The 11,141-nt window shown below is 36.0% G+C and overlaps 1 pseudogene across 1 annotated transcript; it reads left to right on the plus strand.

Moving 5' to 3' along the window:
• Positions 1-7,708: 7,708 nt before the first annotated feature.
• On the plus strand, positions 7,709-10,783 carry LOC149164585 (F-box protein At5g46170 pseudogene; annotated as a pseudogene). Its single transcript, XR_016260711.1, has 2 exons — positions 7,709-8,982; positions 9,080-10,783. The product of XR_016260711.1 is annotated as an F-box protein At5g46170 pseudogene (transcript).
• Positions 10,784-11,141: the final 358 nt, after the last annotated feature.

Consider the following 11,141-nt stretch of genomic DNA (forward strand, 5'->3'; position numbering starts at 1 on the left):
GTGGTGATATGCAAAAGCCTTAACTTAGGGTGTGTCCTTCTCCAATTCCTCAACTTATGGTGTCTAGTTATTTTTGTGGTGCCTGGTTTTGTGTCTATGCTAGCTTGTCTTCCATTATTGCTTACTCCAATGATTCATCATCTAATGTGTAAGTGTCTATAGAGCTTCTGCTTGTGCATCCTCGGTCTCTACCTGTTTACTAGTGGAAATATCTTGCAAGGTACCCTTTTTGTACCATCACTTCAAAAATTTGTTTTGTATATTCACATTGACTATATCCACTGGGTCCATCCAAGGATATCCCAAAACAACATGTTAACCCTCCACATCCAAAGCATAAAAGTATGAATGTAACACATATTTATACATGGTAACTTTCAAGTCCTTAAATATTTGAATATGTGCCCCATCAACTTGTGTACTTAATGTGTAAGTGGTTGTAGAGCTTCTACTTGTGCATCCTCGGTCTCTACCTGTTTACTAGTGGAAATATCTTGCAAGGTACCCTTTTTGTACCATCAATTCAAAAATTTCTCTTGTATATTCACATTGACTGTACCCACTAGGACCATCCAAGGATATCCCAAAACAACATGTTAACCCTCCACATCCAAAGCATAAAAGTATGAATGTAACACATATTTATACATGATAACTTTCAAGTCCTTAAATATTTGAATATGTGCCCCATCAACTTGTGTACTTTCAATATGTTATGGAGGAACTTGTAATCGTTTGGCCAATTTGATATCGATGAAATTATGCTTGTAACTAGGGTTAATAGAAACAATGACCTTCTCCTTGTGAATACATCCTTGAACCTATAATATGGAGATATCAATTGAAAATAATCCTTTATGGCATTAACTTGCTTTCTATCATGCGGTTATTTTTCCAAAAAGACTTTTTTGAATTCTTCATCAGAAAATGCCACTAGCTGATTATGGTCGAGTGCCAACATATGTCAGTGTCATTTCGGAAAAAAAAATAGATATGGTAAATCTCCAAGTATTTGGGAATTTTGACTTTTGATTTTTAATGAATTCTTCAATAGTAGGACCATCATCTTTTCCTGTAAAATTCTTCTTGATATAACCCTTACAATATATTGAGAGTTAAAAAAAATCACTTACTTTGGGTTGAAAATTTGGAATGGTCACAACTCGGCTAATATAGCTCAGAATTTTTATTATGCATGCTTTTGGAAATGGAATAACTGCTCTACATCTTCCCATGTAACTGGAATTACAATATGGGCGCTCTGTGAACTCAGATCTGCATTGTTAGTTTCTTGTTGTCACAAAAAAATTATGAAAATACAGCTGATTTTAAATCAACGAGATCTCCTCCATCTAGACTCTGATTCAAGCAATTTTTTTTTTGAATTTGGGTATTTTCTCGAGAGAAATTCTTTATAGATAGTTTCTGAAAAGACCACACCAAATCTCCAGAAATTGACCTGCAAGCAATCCACCACAATTTTTCGTCAGAAAAATTTCTAAAAAATAACTGATTTTAAATCAACAAGATGTCCTTTGTCCGAGCTTCGATTTAGGCATTTTTTTTGAATTGGAGTGTTTTTCTATAGAAACTCAGATCTGAAATTTGTTTCGGAAAATTATGCACCAAAATTTCAAGATTTGATATGCAAACTCATCACCCATTATTTTCCCAAAAGGAAAAAACTATCCCCACTTTGCCTAAGAAAGAGCTATGATACCAATTGTAGTAAACCTGCAAATATATCAAAATATCTGCAAAATAAATCCCAAATCTAATCCAAAATAATAATAATTTTAGGGTAACACCATAAATTCACTCCTTAAGGAAGGAGAACACTCCATAAACCATATGTTTGTCTATACAAAACAATACTTGACATATCTCCAATGGAAAGTCTCTAACCTTTATATAGGCTTCATACATACAATACCATTTGTAATATCATGAGTCCTCAATACCCTACATCCAATACAACGAGCTTATTTCATTTACAACACATTATTCCATAACTACTTGTGGTCCCTTGCATAATGCAAGTTAACCACTTTATTTATTAACTAACTAACTAATTGTGGTTCCTTATAATCACTTACAATCATCATTAATGTGGGTAACCACTACGAACTTTATTTAATAAACTAACTAATTGTGGTCCCTTTTTTTACATTATGCCCTTGGTTACACGCTTAGGTACCCTATATTATCCACCCCTAGGTATACTACACAAAATAACAAAAAAAAGACTCGATGACCTAACCATAATCCCACTAACTCATCCCCAAATCTCTAAACAAATGATTCTGACTCCACATAAATGGTAACAGAGACAATTGGAGACTCACCACCCTTGATAACCATTCGACAAACCAACACCATGAAACACCAGAATATGGCTAAATATAACACAAGACCCCATACATTATACATAGAAAAGGCGGTGCAACCAATTACCAAGTAACCCAACACATTTCTAATGGACTTCACATGTAAAAACCCTAAAGTTCTCATAACAGGTAACACTTCCCGTTGCAAGACACCCCACAGACTTAGACCCTGCAAATGAATACACTAGTGTAAAAGGATGGACCTTCGACCTCTAACATCTACCAAGAACTGAGCTACACCAAACTGATGAACTAACCCTAACAAAACAGTGCTTCGCCTCAAATATTTGAAAGACCCAAAAACAAATAAACCAGGACATGAAATTAGAAATTCACACAAGAGAAAGTGATTAGTAGCCTCACTAGCCCAACATTGAGCTTAAAACCTCGCATACAAAAGCAATCCCCAACGCCATTAAATCTCCACTGCAATGTACCTCCACACCATAATCCCAAGCTCACCCTTGCCTCAAAATAAATAACTAGCTAACAAAGGGAGGTTGATGGCCAACCCTTTTCTCCACACCAACATACTCCTACAATCTCCATTACCTTCATTGAGACATCCATGTAAAGGCGTTGCCAATTGTAAGCATGCATGAAATTACAAACGGGCTCATGTCGTGCCCCTCTGAGGTTTTAATGCACATTACAATTGGGAGGTGGCAGACAAAACGCCAATATCCCCATCTCATCAGCATTAACACCCCCATCAAGAGTTAACATAACCAAGTTATTGATTTAAGAGAAAAAAATTAATCAAAACTTTATTGGTGAAAAGTTAATTATTATCAAAACATCACTCTTAAAAAACAAAATAAATAACAAAATTTTAACATAAAGTGGAAACATAAAAATCCAAAATGTAATTTCTTTTATAAAATAGGTAAAAATAAAATTTAAATGAAAATGATGTGAGCATTAAAAAATGTCCTTTCCTTTCATACTTAGAAAATTGTTTGTACACTTTGTAATGTTTACAGTAAGGTGGAAAGTGATGTTATATTGTCTAGTAAATATTATTTTCTATCATATTTAGTAGTTATGATGACTATGAAAAAGAAACCATGCCTATAAAGATACCTTTAATAAGGTATCTTATTAAGAGGTGACACATGATGTTATACCATGTAGTAAATTTTATGGTAAAATCTTTAGAGAGGGAAAAAATATATATATATATATATATATATATATATATATATATAATTTCTTATTATTATTAAAATTTGTTATTAAGTTTTTTTTTTAAATAATCCATTAACAATGATGTAAAATAAATTTAAATATATATATATATATATATATATATATATATATATATATATATATATTGTTAATATTAATGTGTGAATATAAAATTTGATTAATCTAAAATAAATCTGATTAAATTTAAAGTATAAATTCATATCTAAATCATAAAAGTATAAATATAGCATATATTTATCCATGGTAACCTTCAAGTTCTTAAATATTTGATTATGTACTTCATAAACTTGTGTGCTTTCAATATGTTGTGGAGGAATTTGTAATTGTTTGGCCAATATTTGATGAGATTATGCATGCAACTAGGGTTAATAGAAACAATGACCTTTTTCTTGTGAATACATCCCTGAACCTGTAATATGGAGATATCAACTGAAAATAATCGTTTATGGCATTAGCTTGATTTCTATCATGAAACCATTTGTCCAAAAGGACTTTTTCGAATTCTTCATCAAAAAGTACCACTAGTTGATTACGGTCGAGTGATTGCCATATGTCAGACTCATTTAAGAAAAAATGACATATTGTAAATCTCCAATTATTTGGGCATTTTGACTTATGATTTTTAATGAATTCTTCAATAGTATGACCATCATCTTTTCTTGTAAAATTCATCTTGTTATAATCCCTAAAATAGAATGAAAGCTTGAAAAAAAATTACTTACTTTGGGCAGAAAATTTGGAATGGTCACAACTTGGCCAATATAGCTCAGAGTTCTTATTATACATGTTTTTGGAAATGGAACAACCACTCTGCATCTTCCCATGAAATTAGAATCACAATTTGGGCACTTTGTGAACTCAGATCTGCGTTGCCAGTTTCCTGTTGTCACAAAAAAATTCTAAAAATATCACTGATTTTAAATCAACGAGATCTCCTCCATCCATACTCTGATTCAGGCATTTTTTTTTTCAAATTTCGGTATTTTCTCGAGAGGAATTCAGATCTATAATTAGTTTATGAAAATACCACACCAAATCTCCATAAATTGGCTTGAAATCCGCCACCCACAATTTCCCATCCAAAAAATTTATGAAAAATAATTGACTTTAAATCAGCAAGATGTCCTCTACCAGGGTTTCGATTCATAAGGTTTTTTTTTTAATGGGTTTTTTCGAGAGGAACTCATATCTGCAATTTGTTTTGGAAAATTCTGCACAAAAATTTCAAGACCTGATCTGTAAACTCACTATTTTCCCAAAAAGATTTTCTCCAAAAAAACCAAAATATCCCACTTTGCCTAGGAAATAGCTCTAATACCACTTGTAGTAAACCTACAAATATATTAAAATGTCAGTGAAATAAATCCCAAAGCCAATCCAAAATAACAATAGAAATGCTTCATGATTTATTAATAAAAACCATTGAGGTAGGGTAACACCATAAAATCGCTCCTTACGGAATGAGAACACTCCATAAACCATACGCTTGTCTATACAAAACAATACTCGACATATCCCCAATGTAATGTCTTTAGCCTCCATATAGGCTTTATGCATACAATACCATTTGTAATATCATAAGCCTTCAATACCCTACATCCAATGCCATGAATTTATTTCTTTTACAACACATTATTCCATAACTATTTGTGGTCCCTTGCATAATGTGGGTTAACCACTTTATTTATTAACTATGGTATGTTTATTAACTAACTAACTAGTTGTGGTTCCTTTTTATAATGAGGGTCAACCACTTACAATCATCATTAATGTGGGTAACCACTTATGAGCTTTGTTTACTAAACTAATTGTAGCCCCCTCTTTTTACATTATGCCTTTGGGTAAATACCTAAGTACCCCATATTATCCACCTCTAGGTATACTACACAAAGTAATAAGAAAAGAGAATAGACGAATCAACTTGATGACTTGACCATAATCCCACTAGGTCATCACCAAATCTTTGAACAAATGATTCAGACTCGATAAAAATGGCAAGAGAGACAATTGGAGACTCACAACCCTCTACAATTGTCCCACAAACAAACACCATGAAACACCAAAATATGGCTAAATATAACACAAGACCCCAAACGCTATACATAGAAAAGGCGGTGCAACCAACTACCAAGTAACCCAACACATTTCTAATGGACTTCACATGTAAAAACCCTCGAGTTCGAGTTCTCATAACAGTTGACAACTTCCTGCCTCAGGACACCCCACAGACTTAGACCCTGTAAACGAATAGACCAGTGTACAAGGATGGACCTTCGACCTCTAACATCTACCAAGAATTGAGCTACACCAAACTAATGAACTAACCCCAACAAAACAATCCATTACCTTAGATATTTGAAAGACCCAAAAAACAAATAACCCAGGACATTAAACTAGAAATTCACACAAGAGAAAGCAATTAGTAGCCTCACTAGCCCAACACTGAGCCTGAAGCCTCGCAGACAAAAGCAATCCCCGACGTCATTAAAGCTCCACTACAATGTACCTCCATGTCATAATCCCAAGCTCACCCCGCCTCAAAATAAATAACTAGCTAGCAAAGGGAGGCAAGGTCCAACCCTTGCCTCCACACCAACAGACTCCTACAATCTCCATTACCTTCATTTTGATATCCATATAAAGACTTTGCCCACTGTAAGCATGCATGCAATTATAAACGAGCTCATGTCGTGGCTCCTCCGAAGTTTTAATGAACATTACAATTGGAAGGTGGCAGGCGCAACTCCAATATTCCCATCTCATCAACATTAACATTCCCATTGAAGTAAACATAACTTTGTTATTAATTTAAGAGAAAATTCTTTATCAATATTTTATTTGTGAAAAAATAATTTATTATCAAAACATCACTCTTAAATAATAAAATAGTAAAAAGTATGAAAATCCCAAATGTCAAATTTTTTTATAAAATAAATAAAAATAAAATTTAAATGAAAATGATGTGAGCATTAAAAAAATCCTTTTATCCTTAAAAAAATTGATTGTACAGTTTGCGATGTTTACGCTAAGGTGGAAAGTGTTGTTATATGGTATAGTAACTATGATTTTCTATCATATTTAATACCTATGATGACTATGCGATGCTTTTAATAAGGTATCTTATTAAGAGGTGACACGTTATGTTATATCGTGTGGTAAATGTTATGGTAAAATTTTTGAAGAAGGGAAAAAATATATATTTTATTTTGTTATAAAGCAATTTTTAACAAATTATAATCTATATTAAAATAAATTTACATTTTATAATATTTTTATTATAATTACTTATACACTATTATTTTTTAAATAATGAAAAAATATAATTATCAATATTAATTTGTAATATATAAAATTAATTAATTTAAAAATCTTATTAAGCTTTAAATAAATAATATTCATTTCCATTTAAATAAAAAGGGCAAACTCATAATTTAGCAAAAATAAATAAATATAAAAATGGAATCGAGAATATCACCATCCTCGTGAGGGACTAATCAAACCCTTCAACCAATTAAATATAATTAGTATAATTAGTATAACATAAAGTGGAGTTTATTGAAATATAAATGAATTCAATATAATAGAACGTTACACATGTTAAGACGGCGTTGGCACATTCGCCGAGGGCCACCGACAGCGCTGGCAAATGAGATTTACGCGTGCGGTCAGTCAAACAAACGGCTTCGTCGCCTCATCTTTGTCACTGTGGCGGCGGCGGCTCTAATTTATCAGAACCGGTAAAAAAAATTGGCACTGCCAACTGGAGCGTGCAACGGTAGTAGGTATCAGTACCACGGCAGCAGCATGTGCCAGTCTGACGGTAGCAGTTCTGATTCGTCAGTGCTGATAAATTTGGCTGAAGCCGCCCGCGTGTCCACGCCGCGTGCGTGATGGAAGGGACCGGGTCACGCACGTCGACGGCTCGGATTTTGCTGGATTTGGAAATGCAAATCTATCAATTCATCCACCTGTAATCCATGATATTATTCCAAGAGATCCGTTACAGCGTTTAGCTTTATCTTTATGTTGGTGAAATCGTGGAACTCACGTGGCACAAAATTACTGGAACTCAGGCCTGCCATGGCCGTGAAAATGCGCTGGAGGAGCGAAGCCGTTTGAACATATCCGTTGGAAAGTTGCCCGATCTTAGCTCTTTAGGTAGGGCCGTGCAATTTTTTGGCTTTGGTAAGTGTATTTACATAATTTTACAGAATTTTTTGTGGATAATCTATCCTACCAGGGAGGAGGGCCGAAGATTCTCGGATAATTTAATATACTGGAGTAGGCTTAAGATAGGCATGGTAAAAATGATCCGTTTGTGCGTCCCTTGCGGAAGGAGCTACAGAAGTCGCTGAATGAAAGGTGCATTATCTTGAACTTTGTGTTGAGTGGACAAATTTTTTTTAAAGGTTCCTGATTTGTACTATTCAGTGCATTTATGTGATGGCGAGGATCCACGTGAACAAATAACGAGAAAAACGAGGAGGCTTTCGGATTATTGGTTATATGTTTCGCCGGAAAGATGTACATTTGTTGAAGATCAGCCGATTGCTCGTCTGCTGGGCGTTCTTTTTTAAAAGTAATTATCCGCTGCAAGACTCTGAGAGAAAGCGGAGATTCCCTGAAGAAGTCCTCGTTGGAGCAAAATGCAAAGCAATTTAATTGTTTTAGCATTTTTGAGGCAGAAGGCTCGAATATTGGAAATAAAAGGATCATCTAGTTCATAAGTCCGGGATTATTTTGTAAAACATTTATGGATTCAGAATTTTCTAAGCAAAGCATGCATAGATCCGTAGGCAGGGGATTACGTAGTATAAGTTTCAGGGGATTCAGAGTTTTCTAAGCAATGCATCAAGAAAATTGTTCGGGGAGAAAAATTGCGGTCAAAAAGTATAATCCGTTCACTAAAGTGACTTCATCGCGCACTTTTTTGACAGCAGGGGATTATTTAGAAAATAATTAGAGGATTCATTGTTTTCTGAATAAGAGATCAGGAAAATCGTTCACTAAAGTGACTTCAGAGCGCACTTTTTGGACGGCAGGGGATTATTTAGAAAATAATTAGGGGATTCAGAGATTTCTGAACAAGAGATCAAGAAAATTGTTTGAGAGAAATTGCAGTAAAGAAAGTAGAGTCCTTTCACTAAAGCGAGTTGCTTGCATACTAATTTGATGCAGAATATCCTGTAAAAGCGCTTACTACGCTTACTAGATAAATAAAGGTGATTCTTGGATTCCTTAACTTTCTTGGATTCCTTGACTGCTAAGCCAGCGATGGGCGTTTCGATCTTCCTTTCGTTGTCAGAGCTTTGGCTGGTCGATTAAAGTTTAAGCACAAAGCAACCGTACCTGCAAGATATCAAGCGGAAAGCGGGAAAAACAAAAGGTCGGCATCTTGAGGCTCTGTACTGGTTCTTCTAATTGAATCCAGAATATTTAATCTTTAAAGGTGTGTTAGCCAGTAGTTTGCTTAAATTTCGCAGCGATGCATCTCGAATTAGTTCACGAGCATGGTCGGCAGCCACATCACCAGTCCAGAACCGCGCGCAGGGTTGCCGTTTCGGCGTTCTCGTCTCAGATGCTGTCCATTGATCACCTGGATCGAATCCCAGACTCGCTGCTGCTTCTCATTTTCAACAAAGTAGCCGACATAAAGGCTCTAGGCCGATGCTGCGCCGTCTCGAAGCGCTTCAACTCCCTGGTGACGCAGGTGGAGAATGTCGTAGTAAAGGTGGATTGCGTGATTTCTGGTGAAGACGGCGGCCTTAACGCCAGAGGTAAGGGCATTTTCGGTCACCTGGTTAGGTTCATGATAGGAAGCATTGTTAAGCCCCTGCAAGCTTTACAGCATTTTATAGGCCCTAGGAAGACTATTTTAGCCGAAGTTTCCCATCACTCCCCGGCAGAGGTCTTGAAAAATTTTAAGGAAGTTCAGCATCTCAGAATTGAGCTTCCAGGCGGAGAGTTGGGCGTCGAAGATGGTGTTCTGTTGAAATGGAAGGCGGAATTCGGGAGTACTTTGGAGAGCTGTGTAATTTTTGGGGCTGCGTCAGTGGTGAATAAGGGTTTGAAAAGTGGTTCTAGAAAAAAAACACAGTTAGTTTCCGATGATGATTCTGAAGGTCTGGAAGGATTAGAGGACGATAATGGCAGTATCCCCGACTTATTTTACATAAACGGTTGGCTGAAATTGAGAGTCGTGTGGACCATAAGCTCCCTGATTGCGGCTTCGGCACGGCATTACTTACTGAAAGAGATTATTCATGACCATCCCACTCTTCAGAGCTTGGTTCTGACTGATGCAGACGGTCAGGGGACTCTCTGTATGGGAAGAGAACAACTCTGTGAGTTTCGGGATAAGCCCCTGGCAGCTTCGCCATCTTCGAATAGAACACAAGTTCCGGCCCTGAATATGAAATTGAGGTATGCGCCGACTTTGGAGCTTTCCGGTGGCACCGTGATGCAGGGTGCAACGCTCGTTACCATCAGACCGAGTGATCAGACTATTGCTGCGAAGAAGGAAAGCGAGGGTTTCATTGTGAGGGCTTTTGAAGGTCCATACAGGGCAGCTGCCAAAATCCTGGCGAGGAGGAGGACTTATCTTCTTGAAATGAATTCATTCTAGTTGGGTGAGGGCTTTTACATGAGCTGTGTTGAAACTAACTGGAATCGATGTCTTCCTTAGACTGCGAGCAGAAATTTCGTTGATGGGATGGCTGAAGCAGATTAATTGAGGGAATGCTCGTCAAGATGTCACAAATAAGCATGGTCAATGGATTGAAGATGAGGTAGATGTCGATCTTGGCTTTCTTTATAGGGTCTTTGTCAGATGGCTGCTTTTATCTCCACAAAATTGTTTCATCCAGTGTGTTCTCAAGATGCTAGTTAGGTTTGTAGCAAATCCTCATGAAGTCTGAACCATTGCAGCTCATGTGTTTTCCTCGGCCGAATGACAATATGCTGTAAATGTCCAGAAATGACTAGTAATGTACAGTAGTTCTCCTGAAATGTTATGTTTTTTATACTCACTTGTTTCTTTCCCTTGAAGGAATATGCATTTAAGTCGTGTTCCGTTGTTATTGTAGTCTGGATTGCATCATTAAAGCTGATTCGAGTTTTAATTGTTAGGATTCCAAAAAAAAATCACGGACCTATGCCAATAAAATGAGGAGTTATATTTTATTGAACTTGGTTCTGATTCTTTGTCCATGAAATTTATTTCTTAGATCCGTTTGCAGAGGAATGACCTTTTAATTTTTCATTATTTTTCTGTGTAAAAGTTGTTTTTCACCTTGGATCAACTGCTGATCTGCATTCTATTGTTCCCTCATCCAAACAGCTTTCTTTTTCATATATTTATATGTGGCCTTTGATAGCGGAAGTTGGCGTAGCTATTTCTTTTGTTTTTTGTTTGTTGGCTAGTTTGTCCATGAGTTGCAGGACTAGCTTTTGAGCTATGAAACCATGACCCTGGGACATTTAAACTCTCAAAATCACCTGGGGATCGCACACCAACCCTTAACATGTCTGTATTTTTTGTACCTA

The sequence above is a fragment of the Pinus tabuliformis genome, chromosome 5_1, assembly GCF_031772625.1.
Source record: "Pinus tabuliformis cultivar Carrire ecotype Pingquan chromosome 5_1, CPIR1, whole genome shotgun sequence".
Taxonomy (NCBI): Eukaryota; Viridiplantae; Streptophyta; class Pinopsida; order Pinales; family Pinaceae; genus Pinus; species Pinus tabuliformis.